Source organism: Canis lupus, chromosome 20 (genome assembly GCF_003254725.2).
Source record: "Canis lupus dingo isolate Sandy chromosome 20, ASM325472v2, whole genome shotgun sequence".
Taxonomy (NCBI): Eukaryota; Metazoa; Chordata; class Mammalia; order Carnivora; family Canidae; genus Canis; species Canis lupus.
Window position 1 is genome coordinate 54,884,093 of NC_064262.1, and position 16,555 is coordinate 54,900,647.

The following is a 16,555-nucleotide window of genomic DNA, read 5'->3' on the forward strand; positions in this document are numbered from 1 at the left end:
GCCGGGGAAGGGCAGAGGTGATAGGAGGGGTTATTTTAGGGGCACCTGGGTGGCTCAGCAGTTGAGCCTCTGCCTTCGGCTCAAGGCGTGACCCGGGGTCCCGGGATCGAGTCCTGTATCGGGCTCCCCGCAGGGAGCCTGCTTTTCCCTCTGCCTGTGTCTCTGCCTCTCTCTCTCTGTGTCTCATGAATAAATAAATAAAATATTTAAAAGAAAAAGGGGGGGTTATTTTAACTGCCTTTCCAGAGTGGTGACAATTCAGTAAAACTGGCAGGAAGTAAGGGAGTGAACTGTGTGGAGTTCTGGGGGAAAAGTGTTCCTGGGAGAGGGAACAGCCTTTGCAAAGGCCCTGTGACAGCAGCAGGCCTGGTTCATTGGAGGAGCACAAGGGGGCCCTGTGGCCGGAGCAGAGTGAGCTCGGGGTGGAGGGGGGTGGAGGGGACGGGGCAGGTCCTGCAGGGCCATGGGGATCACTGGAGGGACGGGGCTTTTACCCCGAGGGAGGTGGGAGCCCTGGAGGGCTGTGGGCAGAGGGTGGACCTGGCTCAGGGGCTCATGGTGCCCTCTGGGGGTTGCTGGGGGGGGGGGCGGGGAGAGGTGTCAGAGACAGGAAGGGCAGGGTGCCGAATTTGTCCAGGTGAGGGGTGACGGGCAGGGGCCCAGATGGAGAGGACAGGGGAAGAGGGTGGATCTGGAAAAGTTTTTTTAGAAGAACTAGTGGATCTGGCCAAGCAGTGGACCCAGGGTGGGGTTGAGTGGGATCCAAGGTGATGGCCCCAGCATCCACAAGGATGGGAGGGGCGGGCCTGGGCACCCCTGTTACTGACCCCCCGTAGAGTTCCCAGAAGGCAAAGGGGCAGGCTCTTCCTGGAGGCGCTGGGGTGAGCCTCCTGGAGGTGGTGGCTCAGGGCCGTGGCAAGGCACAGGCTCAGTGCTCAGAGCGCCAACCCCAGCTCCCCTGCGCCCCAGGGACATGAGGCTCCCCCCGCTCCCTCCCCCTCTGTCCCACCCCCAGGGCTGCCAGCTTGGGCTCTTGGTGGTTTCTAGGCCCCCCAGGCTCCAGCTTGGCACTCACCTCCCGCCTCCGCGCGCTCGGGGCCTGGTGCCAGGCGGGCTCGGGGGACCGGGGTCTCGGGGAGCCCCCCCTCCCCCTTAAACCCAGGGTTTCCTCTGCCCCTGCCCCTCCCCCCACACTCCCGCTAATGATGGACGAGGAATGGGAGGGAGCAAGCAAAATTATATACACACGAACATATAAAAATTAGTTTAGGATCTGGGCCAAGAACCACTTGCGCTTGGCCGGGCATTGTGGGTAATTCATCGCCGATTACCATAAAAGCCAGAGCCTGGCTGACAGGCGGCTGCGGGGCTTTTGTTTAAGATTCTGATGAATATATAATCCTGCTCCCAGCCTGGAGCCTGCGGTCGCCCCCACCCCCCTTGGCCGTGCCCCCCTCCCCCATGGCTGAGTGCAGGGCCCCCCCGAAAGGCTTGGATCCATGGGGGTCACCGCCTCCGGGAAGCTTGGCTTGGCATTCAGTGCCCATTGCCATCCTTGGTGACCCCAGGCCCTGTGGTGCCTCGTGCCCCAAGGCTTGGGTCCGCAGCCCTTCCTCCACTCAGCATACATTTATTGGGCTCTGACTGTTTGCATGGCCCCATGTGGGTGCTCTGGGTGCTGGGGATGCTGAGGTGGATGCTACCCTTTCAGAGTCTGGGGGCTCATGGCTGATGACTAAGTAAGACACGCACTTATCCATCTTTTATTTTATTTAAAGATTTTATTTATTCATGAGAGACACAGAGAGAGAGGCAGAGACACAGGCAGAGGGAGAAGCAGACACCCTGGGGGGACCCCGATGTGGGACTTGATCCCAGGTCTCCAGGATCAGGCCCTGGGCTGAAGGCAGTGCTAAACCACTGAGCCGCCCAGGCTGCCCTTTATCCGCATTTTAAAGGTTCCCCATCTCTTGCCCAGGAGATGCAAATTAAAATAATAAGATCCCATGTCTTATCCAATCACCCGGCGAAGTCACGTCTGAAGCTTTTGTAATATCCAGGGAGGTCCGGGCAGCAGGCTCATGCCCTCCGGGCGCCACCGATGGGAGACCAAATAAGCGTCCCCTCTTTGAAACATCTTTTCTAAAAAAAAAAAAAAAAAAAAAAAAAAAAAAGGGAAACATCTTTTCTTTTTAATTTATTTTTCTGGCCAGATAACGCATACATGTGGGACATAATCGAGGACCTAGAGAAGAATGCGCAGAGGGGGAAGTCCTCCACCGCCCCCCCCCCCCCCCCCCCCCGGATCCTCAGTTCTCTTCCCCTCCTTCCCTGGAAGCAGCCACCACCAGCCTCCTGCTAGAACCAGGGGTCCGCAGACATTTTGTAAAGGGGCAGATAGTAAATCTTTTCTGAGCTCCTCTGTGGGCAGGAGGTGTCCATCAATACTGCTCAACCCTGCCCCAGTGGCGTGAAGGCAGCCCGATTGTGCAGGGGAATGACTGGGTGTGGCCGTGTGCCAATAAAACTTTATTTATACAAACAGCCGGTGGGCCGTGTGGGCCTGTGGCTTGTAGTTCGCACCGCCTGCCCTGTTGCCCGTCTGTGTGGGCCACTATGACGCGTGTCACCATAGAAGTGTCCCCTCCCAGCATTTTCTTTCTTTTTTTTTTTTTTTTAAGATTTATTTATTTACTTATGATAGACACAGAGAGAGAGAAAGGCAGAGACACAGGAGGAGGGAGAAGCAGGCTCCATGCAGGGAGCCCGACATGGGACTCGATCCCGGGACTCCAGGATCGCACCCTGGGCCAAAGGCAGGTGCTAAACCGCTGAGCCACCCAGGGATCCCCTCTCCCGGCATTTTCTAATGTGCATGTGCTGTTGAAATGGGAGCAGCTGAATTGTGGCCCGCGTAGCCGTGGACTCGAATTTTACATTTTATTGCATCGAAGTATAAGCAGCCACATGCAGCTCCCGGCTGCCGTTGTGGACAGTGCGGTTATCTGGAGATCTGGGAGCGTTTGGTGGGCGGATAGATGCACGTCCCTTTGTCTAACCAATCGGTAGCATGTTTTAAACACCTTGTGTTTCTGTACCTTGGTGCGTGCGTGTGTGTGTGTGTGTGTGTGTGTGTGTGTGTGTTTCTGCGCCACTTAAAAATCTAGCATCTTAAAAGTAATTTCATAATTGTGCATCTGGCTTCCCCATTCCTTTTCACAGCTGCTGTACTGATCTCATAACACTAAGAGATACTAAACTTGCCTGTCGTTCTTTGGTCCCTTGTTCTATATTTAACCAATCCCCCATCGATGAGTGCTTAGGTTGCTTTAGGTTGTTTGCCGCGGGATTTTCTATGCGCGTCATTTCACGGGAATGTGTCTGTGGGATAAGTTCCTGGAGGTGGTGTTAGCAGGCCCAAAGGGCGTGCACAGCTCCCTGCTTTCCAGCCCCACTCCCCTCAGCATCCAGAAAGAAACCTGCTTCCCCGAGAGCTTGGGAAGCATTGGGTGAGGTTGAGGGGGGAAAAAAAAATGAAGCCAACCTAAGTGTCCATCAATAGGGGATGGGGCTAACGGGGCACAGCTTTGTGAGGGAAGATGACATAGCAGGTGAAACAACAACAACAAAAGAGTCTGGGGATGTGTGGGCTCAGAAGATAAGAGGTGTCATGTGAAAGAAGTGCTCCCCGGGACACGACCCAAACAGGAGAGCAGAGTTACCTCTGCTCCGTGACTTCACGGCAGAGCTATGCAGAGACTGGCACAAACCCACAGCAGGGGTGGCTTCTCGGGGCAGAGAGGAGGGACTCTCCCTTCCTCCCCTCCACAAATGTATGTGTCTGCGGCGTGCCAGCTGCTCTCCGTGCCAGGCAGGAAGAATTTTAAAAAACAAATTTCCTGCCCTCTTGCAGCTAGCACTCCAGTTGGGGACATGAAGAGAATAAACAAAGCGCAGAAGAAGGAGAAAGAAAAAAAAATCCCACATCAGATGTCAGGGGGTGTTGTGTTGCTCTAGGGAAAAAAAAAAATTCAGGGAAAGGGAAGGGGGAGTGCCGGGGTGGGTGCAGGGGGCGCAGAATTTTAAAGAAGGGATCTGGGAAGTCCTTGCTTGAATAGCGGTGGTGAGGGAGGGAGATTGGGACGTTTCTGGGGGAAAAGTGTTAGCGGTGGTGAGGGAGGGAGATTGGGACGTTTCTGGGGGAAAAGTGTTCCTGGCTGATGGACACGGAGCCCAAAGGCCTGGTGGTGAGACCTCCCGAGACACTTGCAGAGCCACTCACGGATGCCTATGGCTCTCCCGTCACTGCTCCTGATGAGCACTGCTTGCCAGAGGCCGCTGCTGGTGAATAATTAATAATAAAAATAAATATAAAAATAAAAATAATATCGTGGTCTGTCCTTATGGCTCCAAGTGGCAGCCAGCCCCTGCACACATGTAGGCTGCTTAGTCGCAGGTGGGCTCCGTTAGGGATGCTGTGAATCTCAGCACTGGAGGGGAAACTGAGCCCCAGAGCGCTGGTGGGAGAAGTTGAGAACCAGATTGGGTTCAAATCCCCCAGCTGTGCCAGTTGTGAGTGGTGAGAATTGGGGCCCCACTCCCGTGCCTCAGTTTCTCCAACTGGAAAGTGGGAGAATAATGAAACCGAAAGCCCAGTCTTGGAGGGGATTCGGGGACGTGTGCACTCGGCAAGCCTCTCCTGTGAGCCTGGCTCCCTTTGCAGGGCGTTGCGCATAGTCGGTGCTCAGTAGGCATCTCTAGGGCTTGGGGAGGTGGGGCGGGATCCTCATGCAGACCCCTGTCCAAACATGTCCCCTTCTCCTGGTCTCCCAGCGTCGGAGCTGGGAGCTGCCCCCAGAGAGGTTGTGCCGGCCGTGGAATGCACCCAGCAGAGAGCCAGCACTGCTGCCCCCCCCCCCCCCCCCCCCCCCCCGCCCTGTAGCAGGTGCCTGGTCCTTCTGGCTTCTCTACTTGGCTTCTCACCTGTCGGCTGCGACTTGGCCCAAAGTCCCTATTCCCGCCTCTCCCATTCTTCTCAGTTCTGCTCACCCTTCCTCTCCTGGTTTTGCCTTTTCCTTCACGTCTGAGATCTGTCACCTCCTCCCTGAAGCCTGCCGCCGCAGGTGAACTCCCTGGGGTTGGGCGGGGGCTGCCTGGGTCATCCTGTGGTCCCTTCCCTAGTGCTCAGCCTCTGGGAGCCGGGTATACAGCAGGTCCTCTACAGATGCAGGAGTGTGTGTGGAGACGGAGAACGTTCCATCTTCAGGTGACACGCTCCACCTGGTGCCCCGAAAACCCTGTTTCCCAGCTGGAGCAGCCCCCTCTTTCCCTAGAACGGAGTGCGCCCACTTGTGCCTTGGGGCCTTTGCACATGCTGTGCCCGCTGCCCCGAACTTCCTCTTTACTCCCCCTCGAATCCTGGGAGGTTGACACACCGGGTCCCACCTTCACGAGGGGAGTCCGTCAAGGGCTGCCTCGGTTTCCATGATCTTACAGAAGCCCTGAACCCACACAGCTCAGCCCCAGGCACCGGAACACCCCTCCCGCCCCTACGCAGGTGGGAAAACAGGCCCAGAGAACAGCAAAGCCTTGTTCGAGGCCACGTAGCATTCGGGGGGGTGGGGGGGTGGGCAGAGCAAATGGGAGATACACCCCAAACAGAGGCTGTTCTAGGGGGAGGCTGATAGGGAGGAGGCATCTGGCCTCACAGACCAGCGACAACGATGACTCCCCTTTCGTTTGGTGACAGTTCAAGGAGAAAGGCTCAGTTGGGCGCAGGGTGATCTTCACCGCCAACACCTGCCAGTCTCTTTATAACCATCGGGCCTCTGGCTTTAGCAACAGTATCCAGGGAAGATGGAAGAACCGGGGACATGTTTTCATTGTAACATTTTTTTTTCCTCCTTTCTGGCGACTTTCAGGGCTTGGCAGTTAGAGCCCTGCATTATGGAGTTACTTTCTAAAGTAAATTAGTTTAAGGGAGAGGCATGAGCCAGTTGAATGAAAGATTTAATGAGGGATTTGGGGGATGTGGCAGGAGTTGTGAACAAGGAGAGGAGGATTTTGGGGGCGGTGGTGGGGGGGAACACCGGGCGCGTCCTCCCTGGGGACCTGGCGAGTGCGGAGGCACCTCGCAGAAGAGGACGCAGCCAGATCCGTGAAGGTTTGAGGTGGGAGATGGGCCCTGGCGGGGCTCCAGCCCAGAGAGGCCTGGGGCTGGCAGGGGGACCCCTCCTCCTGCCGCCTTCTAGCTGAGTCAGCAGCCTGGCGCCCGGGAGGCCAAGTGGGAGGCCAAGTGGGAGGCCAAGTGGAGGCCGGCTGTGGTCGGGAGGCCCTTGGGGCTGGAGCGGCGGCCCCTCGTGGGTGCCTGGCTTGTAAGCCAGGTGGGCCCAGGTTCGAAGCGCAGGTGCGTGGGCTTCTGGCTCCAGATGGTGCCTGCCGACCTCTGCCCCGCGCCCCCCGCCCCCGCCAGTCACCCCTCCAGGCCTCACCAAGTTTCGTAAGCCATTCATTCATTCATTCATTTAGAGGGCATTTACTGAGCGCCTACTGTGTGCCAGGCTCTGGGGCCCAGCCCTCCCTCCCCCCCCCCCACCGCCACCCCCTGCAGAGCCCCACAGAACTTCCTGTGATGACAGACAGGTGCTCTGTCTGCGCGCCCCCGTGCCGTGGCGTGAGCCAGGCTGGAAACATGGCCAGTGTGACCCAGGACCTGCGTTTTGAATTTTACTGAATCTCATTTTCTTTTGTTTTGTTTAAATATTTTTTTATTGGGATCCCTGGGTGGCGCAGTGGTTTGGCGCCTGCCTTTGGCCCAGGGCGCGATCCTGGAGACCCGGGATCGAATCCCACGTTGGGCTCCCGGTGCATGGAGCCTGCTTCTCCCTCTGCCTGTGTCTCTGCCTCTCTCTCTCTCTGTGTCTCTTATGAATAAAAAAATATTTTATTTATTTATTTATTATTTATGATAGAGAGAGAGAGAGGCAGAGACACAGGCAGAGGGAGAAGCAGGCTCCCCGTGGGGAGCCCGATGCGGGACTCGATCCCAGGACCCCGGGATCACAACCTGAGCTGAAGGCAGATGCTCAACTGCTGAGCCACCCAGGGGTCCCTGAATCTCGTTTTTTAAATTAATTAATTAATTAATTAATTAATTAATTAATGAGAGAGAGAGGCAGAGACACAGGAGGAGGGAGAAGCAGGCTCTCTGTGGGGAGCCTGATGTGGGACTCAATCCCAGGAGCCCGATGCTGGACTCGATCCCAGGACCCCGGGATCACAACCTGAGCTGAAGGCAGATGCTCAACCGCTGAGCCACCCAGGGGTCCCTGAATCTCATTTTTTAATTTAACCAGTCACATTTGGGTAATGGCTCCCATATTGGACAGTGGAGATAGTAAACAAGCAATGCCTTCTGATGAAAATAAGTGTCAAAAGAGAAAAACAACAACAACAAATGATTGAGGATGACAGGCGTACTATGTGAGCTGGAGGGATTAAGGAGGGCATCTCTGAGGAGGTGATGTTTGAGGGAGACCTGAGTGGTGAGAAGGAGACAGCCATGAAAATCTGGAGATGTTCCAGCTGGACTGAACATGTGCAAAGGCCCTGGGGCTGCACTGGTCCTGGAGCCTTTTGAACCTGACTCGTGCTCACACATGCTCTCTGGTGGTGGTTGTGGGGGAGCGAAGGCCGGAGCTGGAGGTAACAGGGGTGGGGGGGGCTGGGTGGGAAGGGTGCGTGGAGAAAGATGGACAAATTCCCAAGAAGTTCAGGAGGGAAGCTTGAGAGCACTTCCAGATGCGTGCTATGTGGGGGCGAGGAAAGAAGAGAAGTCGGGGCTGGCCCCCGACCTCTAGCCCAAGCCCTTGGAGGGACGGAGCTGCCATCCGCTGAGAAGGGGAGGCCGTGGGAGGAACAGCTTGGCTGGATCCAGCCACACCTGAAGCCATCCTAGGTTTGTCCAGGAGGGAAGGACGGCAGGGGTGGGGCGGGGTAACCAGCAGGTGAAGGAGGCAGCGGGGAGCCAGGGCGTGCCTGCGGTGGGCCATCCGCCTGCCACGGAGTATCTGGCAGGCAGACGTGGCGCCGGGAGCGGGCATGAGCGTGGGTGAGGCGGGCTTCTGGCCGGTCGGCACACGCTCACGGCCCCAGGCCCTGAATGCCACGCTGGGCGGGAGGGGCTGTTGGGCAACCCCCTGGGGCGGAGGAGTCCTAGGGCTCGGAGAAGGGAGAAAGCTGCCCAACCAGTTTCTCTCTGTCTCATTCTCTCTCGCTCTTGCTCTGGAAGCAAAGGATGTGCAGTTTGCTGCTGGCCCCTAAATAAAACTTTTATGATTTTTTAAAAAGATTTTATTTATTCATGCGAGAGACACAGGCAGAGGGAGAAGCAGGTCCCTGTGGGGAACCCAATGTAGGACTCCATCCCAGGACCCCGGGATCACGCCCTGAGCCCAAGGCAGACGCTCCACCACTAAGCCACTCAGGGGTCCCAAAGTTTTACAAATTTTGGCCACAAATGTGAGGGAGGTCGGACAGCTTGAGGGGTGTGGGGTGGGGGGATGGCTGGGCCTGGGGGTCCTGCCCCAGGTGTGCAGTCTTGCCTGCATCCATCTCTGGGCCCAACAACATCCCACCGGAGTCATCCTTTGCTTGGACGTTACCGGCCAGCAGGGGGGAGCCACAGCTTCGTCTGTGGTGGCCCCTTCTCCCCTTCCTGTTGTTCGCGAGGGGTGCGGTGGCGGGGGCGGGGGGGACGGATTAAACTCTCTGGGCAGACAGGCTCATGATATCGATCCCCTGTGGGCAAAAGAACAGAGCGCACTTGCGCTAGGTTCACTAGGTCAGTCAGCCAGCCCCAGGACCTTTGTACTTGCTGTTCCTCCCATCCCAAACTCTCTTCCCATGGGTCTTTGTCCGTCTGGTGTGCTTGCTCCATCCAGACTGTCGGAGATATCCCCTCTCAGACCTCTCCGGGCTCTCGGAGCCTTATAGCAAATCTTATTTTCTTTCTGGCATCTCCTGTAACTGCCCGGCCTTATGTAAGGACAGTGTTTCTGCGTGGGTGTCCATCCCCCCACACCCCCACTTGTCTGTGAGTCCCGCGAGGGCAGGCCAGGGCCGGGGCTGGGCCCAGGGGTAGGAGCTGGCTCTGGCAGGCCGCCCGTCGTGTCTTCAGCAGCCCCACACACAGTAGGCGCTCAGTAACTGGTGGCAGCAGGTTGAATGAAAATGACCACATGCCACCGGTTTCTCTCCCTCCGGGCGAGGGGTGGATTGTGGGCAATTTTTATTTTCTTCTTTATGCTGATTTCCCCTAATTTTCTGCTGCACGCGCCTATTTTATAATTAGACGAAAAGTTATTTTGAAAAAAAAAAAAAAAGCCCCAAATGTCCCAGCTGCGGGCGCTGACGTGATGTGGCCCCATGCTCCTCCCCAAGGGCAGCTGCCTTCTGGGTGTATACAGAGGACACACGAGCCGCGCCGTCGGGGGGCTCCCAGAACCAGCCCCCGGGGGCACCGGTGGGGGACACGGTCAGGTAGGTCTTGTAGGACTGGGCCGGCCTAACCTGCGAGGTGTCCCGGGGGCGGGAAGACTCGAGTCCTCCCCTCTTTACCATATGCCCTGTTTCTCTGCCTGCACCTGCCCCACAGTCCCCTGTTCGCCAGGCTGAGCCAGTAGTGTCACCTCCTCTCTGGTCCCCAGCTCCCCGCCCCTGCCCCCCCACCTGTCCCCCTTGCAGCAGCCACCAGGGAGCCCCGTTGAGCACTGGGCCGGGTCCCACCCTCCTCCTCTGTCGGTGCCAGGCGGGTCCTGTGCCCTTGCCTGGAGTGCTCCTCCCAGACACCCGTACCTGCTTCCTGTTCTCTCCGCTCTTTCAGGTCTCAGATGTCACCTCCTCACCCCCCACGCTCCCTCTTTAGCCTCACATCCCACCTCGGCCAACATCCCCCCCCCCCCCCCCCCCGCACACCCACACACTTTGTTCATCTCTGTAGCCCTTACCACCAACGGACCCACCCTGGGTTTTATTTCTCTCTTTGCCCATCTGTGGCCCGCACTGGCGTGTCGGCTCCGTCAGGGCGGGGATCCCTGCCAGCCTTCGTCACTGCTCTGTGCCCAGGGCCTCAGCCCCACCTGGCACACAGTAGGGGTTCAAGGAGGTTTTTTGAGAAACAACGTGGGTGAAAATGGCTGCAGCACCAGGGTGCCACACAGTGCGGCCCTCTGGGGGGAGAATAAGCTCCGCCGAGGGCTCTCCTGGGTGAGGAGGGTCCTGGCCACTTATGTACATGTTTGCTGAGAGCCTACTGTGTGCCATCAGGCCCGGTGCTGGGGATGTGCTCCGCCCCAGACAGGTACAGTTCCAGCCGTGCCCTCTGAGGTCACAGTCTGGGGGGAGAGGCGGACCCCTGACCAGGCAGGGAACGTGTGGGGTGATCAGAGCCGTGGTGACAGATGTATGGGGCGCTGTGCAGATGGGGCACCCGGCGGGGACAGGCCAGGTCCAGGCCTCCTGCCCCAGAACTCCCCACCCCGACCGTGGAGGTGGCTGTGGTCAGCACGACTACATGGAGGCAAGAGGTCATCTCCAGGGAGACATGGGCAAGAGGCCCAGATGGGGCAGGGCCAGTTGGGGAGGGGGGGGCAGGTCCTCAGGCACTTTTGCCCCAGGTCACACAGCCTTAGGCGTCTGACAACTGGAATCATCGAGGGCCTGATGGATGGCTTATATTACAGATGGGGAAACTGAGACCGGGGGAGGTACAGGCTCTTGCTCGAGATCACATGGGAGAGTGCCTGGATTCAGACCAAGGTCTTCAGGAGCCCTGTGCCTGGGCCGTCAGCATGCAGGTGCAGGCGGAGCCCCTACTTCACTCCCGGTGGCGTTTCCCGGGGACCCGCCTTGTGCCTTGCTCAGCTGGGGGGCGTTTTGCTGCCAGAATCCACCCCCATGTCGACAGCGGGACACCCCGTATGTCCTATGTGGCGCTGGGGCGCCAGGCATCCCACCTGAAGCACCTACTGCGTGCCTCCCAGGGCTGGGGCTGGGGCCGAGAGAGGTGGGAGCGTCCCTTTAGCAGGACCCACCCTGTGTCCCTCATGAAAGCGGCAGGTGGAAGGTCGGCGCCCACACACGCCAGAGCACCTGCTGTGTGCCCAGCGCCTTGGGGACCCCAGCACGGGCCTCCCCAGTGCTGCTGGCGGTGGGATTAGATGCTCCGCTTTGTAGAGCGAGAAACTGAGGCACAGGACTCCGAAGGGGCGGCTCACCTGGTGAGGATGGGGGGGAAGGTGGGGAGTGGGTGACGGGCAAGGGGCCACCGCGGGGAGTGGGTTGTCCCTGGTCGCCTGTGCTGCCTGTGTGCCCCTCACCCCAGCTCGCTCGCTGGGCAGCCAGCTTCGGGAGGGCGGGGCCTGTCTGTCTCCTGCACCGCCTTATCCCCAGGGGCTTAAAATTTTAGTGGTTTGTTATTTTTGGGCTCCCGCCGCCCGCAGCATTGTGGGAAAGGGCTCAGCCTCGAGACCCAGGCAAACGTTGGTTCGAATCCCTGTGCTGCCTGACCTTGAGCAGGTCATGTTCTCTGTGTTCCTCCTCCCTTTCCTTTGCAAAGTGGGGGTGACGGCGGGGTGGCGGGAGCGCGCTCACCGCGGGGCGGACACTGGGAGCCGACCACATGTGGGTTACGGGCTTCACCCAAGCCCCCGTGGTGGCACCCGAAGCATTCTCGCCGCAGAGGGGAGCCGATGGGGAGGCCGACCCCCTGCGGCAGCCGCCGGGCCTCCATCAGGGTCCCCGGCCCCCCTTGACCGCTTCCCGGGCCCCCGGACCCGCTGGGCCTCCGCCTTCCCCGCCTCGCCCGCCCCGGGAGCTTTCAAAGCCGCACGGGGCGGCAGCGCGGGCCGGGATTGGCTGCCTGTGTGGGTGGGGCCGCCCCTCCTCCTCGCCCCCCCCCCCCGGGTGTCTGGGACCTGGCACGGTGACCCCATCTGTTTCCAATCGGGCCCTGCGTGCACTCCCCGCCCCTCGTCAGGGCTGTGGCGGGTGCGGGAGCCCCCGCGTGGAGCCCCCGTCCATCCTCCCAGACCCTGCGGGGCTCGCGGCGGGGAGGGGGAGGGCGAGGGGGAGGGCGAGGGAGGCTTCTCTGTGCCCGCACCCCGCCCCCACCCTGGGGGGCTGCGAGGGCATCCTTCTGCCCCTCGTCTGACCTCCTGTCCCCGGGTGTGTGTGGGGAGCCCTCTGCCGCTGTGTCCGGCATCCTGCCCCTTCATCCGTTGCCATGGCCACGAGCGGTGCCTGGAAGAGCAGTGGGAGCGGGGTAGGGGCTCCCTCCGGGGTCCGCCTTACAAAGCGGGGGGTGGGGTGGGGGTGGGGGATCCTGGGCTCTGCCCCCCGGGCTCCGACCCCCGCAGGTGTGTGCGCGGTGCGGGAACACAGCTGCGCGCCCCCAGCCTGCACCCGAGGCTCCCTCCCCCCGGACCCCCGCGGCCCTCCCCGCGGCCCGCGCCCCGCGCCCCGCTTCCGGCCCCGCCCCGCCCCGCCCCGCGCCCCCTCCCCGCCCGCCCGGCCGCCCCGCCCCGCCCGCAGGCCCCGCCCCGCCCCGCCGCGCCCCGCCCCCGGCCGAGCTCCTGGGCCGCGGCCTCTCCCGAGTCCTCGCTGCGCCGCGCTCCCGCTCGGGCGGACCCAGGGCCGGGCCGCCGCGGGCCGGGGAGGGGGCCCGGGCCGATCTGCGAGCCGGGAGCCGCGGGGTGAGTGCGCCCGAGCCCCGAGCCCCGAGGCCCCGCGCTTTGTCCCCGTCCTCGCCCTCCCCCAGGCTGCCGGGAGGGGGACCCCCGCGCTCCCCACCCCCGCGCTCGGGCGCTTGGGCCTCCAGGCGGCTGCAGCCCGCTCCTGCGCGGCGCCCCCACCGCACCCGTCCAGGCGGGGCGCCGGGACTCGGGGAAACTCCGGACCGTTATGCTCCGCGGGGTCCCCTCCCCCGCCTGGCCCCCAGCCCGACCTCCTCCCCCACCCTGGGGGCGGAGCCAGCCCCGGGCAGCCCTCTGCCAGCCCAGGGGCGCCCTGATGGGGGCTTCGGCCTCCTTCCGCCGGGGAGCGGGAAGCGGGATGCGGGATGCGGGATGAGGCGCTGGGGTTGGGAGCCCTGTTCGCGGCCACCCCTCCCCACCGAACTCACAAAAGTTTCCCTCTTTTTATTTGCCCCTGTACCCCTGGGGTTTGAGGATCCCAGGTTCATGCTATACCTTCCTGGGGGGGGGGGTTAATAAGCCTGGGAATCAGGGCAAGTGCACTGGCTCCCACCTCCCAGCTCCCCGCTGCGGCCCTAAGCTCCATGCCTCAGTCCCCGTCATCGCCCACCGGACTCATGGCTCAGCACCCCCGTTGTTGCCTTCAGAGTCCTGGGCTTCCTGTGACTTCCTGGCTAGGGGTCCCGGCCCCCCGAGTCCTGCTCTGTCCTGAGCCTCGTCTCTGTCTCCATCCCCTAAGGCTGGATCCAGCAGACCCTCAGAGCAGATGTAAGTTCCAGCTGGAGGCCGTGTCCTTGTTGACCTCCCCTGCTTGTGGTGTCTCCTTCTGGCCTCAGTTTACCCCTCTGAAATGGATGTGACCACGAGAATGATGTGCATAAAGTGCCAAGTGGGGCTGGGCACACAGTAGGTGTCTGATATATGTAGGGGCCTTGCCGCGACCCCAGGGTGGGGAGGAAGCTACCGTCTTGGAGGATGACCGACCTGTGACGGGAGACACAGGGTGTAAGGGGAGCCCTGAGGGGGCCCTGATCCAGCCTGAGACACCCAGGAGGGTATCTTGGAAGAGGCGACAACGGATGAGCGTGAAGGCCATATTTGGGGGGCGGGGGATGAGGAAAGGTATGCTGGGTAGAAGGAATAGCAAGTAGTCCTCCCCCATGTGAGCCAGAGGGGGAGTGAGTAGAGGCGCCAGTCGGGCAAGTGAGGTGCTGGGGGTGCAGCATGGTGGGGTCAGCGGTTCTGAAGGCTGAGGTTAGGAGGCTGGATTCTCGCGAACGTTGGTGGGAGCCATGGGATGTTTGAGGGCAGAGGAGGGCCACAGTCACGTGGCCACTCCCAGCCCCAGAGTGGCGGGTCAGGGCTGGGCTAAGGAAGGGATGGGGGTCCAGATTCAGTCTAGGGCAGGGGAGATCTGTGGCTGTGCCTTGGGGGATAGTCCACAGGTGGACCAGCTGGAAGGGGGCACCTGGTGGGGGCACCCGTGTTCATAAAGGCCCAGAGGCCCAAGGCACAGCAGTGCTTCTCGGGAACTACAGTGAACTGTGGGACCAGGTAGCAAGGGGAGGCCCAGATGCCGGGCACAGGAGCTGGGAGCCCTGCAGGGTGTGAGTGGGCAGGAGGGCACCAGGTCTTGGCATCTCAGGCTCCTCCAGGGAGCTGGCGGGTAGAGGCGAGCCTGGCAGCCCGGGCACTTAGGAGGTTGATTGAGAGCGGGTCTCTGGCCTCAGATCTTACCCGGCCCCCCGCGCTGCCTGCCCCTCACCGGGCAGCTGCACCTCACCGAGCTCACTTCGTCTGTCAAATAGGAGGACGGGTGGGGAGCACTGAAGAGGACTCCGCACACAGTGGGGGCACCTGGCTGGCATTAACCGATTCCGCCCCGTGGGACTGGGCCTGGCTGCCCATCCACACCTCCTGTCCACTCCCGGCTGCGGGGACCCTTGGGGACAGCACCCAGTACAAATCTTTAGTTACTTAGAGGCGGAACTCTGGGGTGGTGTTAGCGCATTCTCGGAAGGTTGGCACGGCTGGCCTCACTCGGCCCCACCCGGAGCCCTATCCGTGGGTGGGTGGGGGGCACCAAGGCGGGGAGGGCTTGGCTGGAGCTCTTTGGAGCCCGCTGGTGACCACAGAGCTGGAGCTTGGACCTTCCTTGACATTCTGGGGACACAGGAGTCCAGCAAGCCTAGAAGCCTGGGTCCTGCCCTTGAAGGTCTGCCTTGGAAAAGGATCTGTGGGCCTGGGCGGGGGGCGTGGGGGATGGAAGGTTGTGCAGGATGGGGGGCTTTTCCCTAAGACCCACAGCCAACGTCACCAGCCTTCCCTTCCCCCTCCTGGGCTATGGCAGTCCCTGGGGGTCAGGGTGCTCCCATGAGCCCCTGGCCCCCCTAGGGTAGGACAGACCTTGAGGTGGGGACAGGGAGAGGCAGCAGGGTGTCCTCAGGCCTCAGGAGACAGTGTCTCGTGCGGGTGACACAGAGCCTATTTGCTGCCTGGTCTTGGGTCATAATTGCCCCTTTATGCTTCCTGCGCCGCGTGGGTACACAGGGCTGGCTCCGGGATCTCGTGACCCACGCCCTGGCGACTGGCGAGCTCGCCTCTTCCTACTCCAGTTATCAAGGCCTCCGAGCCCCCAGAGGCCGCCCAGCAGGCTGTATTGAGCCCAGAGAGGATCGCCCACTCCCCTGCGTTCACAGAGGCCAGAAAAGGACATGGTCGTGTGATGGGGAGCGGGCTCTGGACCCAAGGTCCCACCCAGCTGGGGGCCTTGGGCGAGTCCCTACTCCTCTGTGAGCTTCAGTTTTGTCATCTATGAAAGGGAGCATCTGCCTCCGGCTGGCTGCTGGGAACAAATGGGGAGGGGGGGCAGTTCCACACCTGCTCTGTCACTGATGGCCGGGCGGGTGGGGGACCCTCCTTGGCCCTGGGGTCCAGGTCCAGAGGTCATTCACCCCCCTCCCCCATCTTCCCGAAGCCCAGCCTCATTTGCCATCCAGGTTACCCTCTGCAACTCCCGCAGGTGGCTGCTCCGTTGTTAGTGGCCACACCTTCTAGGAAATCGGGGATTGCTGCATCACGTGGCCCCAGTGCGCCTGCCTCAGTTTACCTTTCTTGGCAGTGGCAGGGGTAGTGGTTCAGGCTGCTTTGGTGCAAGAGGTGCAGGGAGGCGGCTTGGCCAGGGCCTACCCAGCCAGGCCCCTCCCAGTGCAGAGCTGCCTAGGGCTCCTTGATGCCCTGTGGGTCCAGTCCATACCTACGTCTCTGCCCTGATCTCTCTCCCAGGATCTCTGGGTACTGCGTCCTGCCCTTCCTCCTGTTGCTCCTTGTGCGGAGACACCCTCCCTGATCCCATTCACCCTTCCATTCGCAGCCATATAATATTAAATCTGTGCAGAGGGCGCAGCATATGGAAAGGCCCTGGGGCAGGACCCTGCCTGGCATATTGGAAGAACAGAAGCCTGTGTGGCTGGAGCAGGGGTGGGGGGTCAGGGGAGGGCTTGGGCTTTTATCCCAGGGTAGGGGGAGCTCTGGAGTGCTCTGGGCAGAGGAATGTGGCATCTGATTCAGGCTTCAGCAGAAGACAGACTGTGGGGGCAAGAGGAGGACGTGGCTGCATTGGTCCGGGTGGGTGATAGTGGGGCAGGGGCTCCGGGGCCTCCTCAGGGGCTCTGCAGGGGCCTGCCTCGGTCTCTTGGGCAGACCCAGGACCTATTTCTCTTCTGTGCCTGGGGTGTGCGAGCCTCTCTTCCTCGAGTCTGGTCCCACCCCCACCCCCACCCCCCAATCCCCATTGTCCCATC

The 16,555-nt window shown here is 60.9% G+C and overlaps 1 protein-coding gene and 1 long non-coding RNA gene across 2 annotated transcripts in view; one reads left to right on the forward strand and one right to left on the reverse strand.

Moving 5' to 3' along the window:
- The window catches only part of PTPRS (protein tyrosine phosphatase receptor type S), a 96,270-nt gene that overhangs the window by 17,944 nt on the left and 61,771 nt on the right, over nucleotides 1–16,555 (forward strand). The gene's annotated exons all lie outside the window — the stretch shown is intronic.
- LOC112666332 (uncharacterized) lies at nucleotides 13,138–15,229 on the reverse strand. The gene is made up of 3 exons (XR_003140817.3): nucleotides 15,159–15,229; nucleotides 14,490–14,694; nucleotides 13,138–13,736 (listed from the first exon to the last, which is right to left on the reverse strand). It is a non-coding gene; the product is annotated as an uncharacterized LOC112666332 (long non-coding RNA).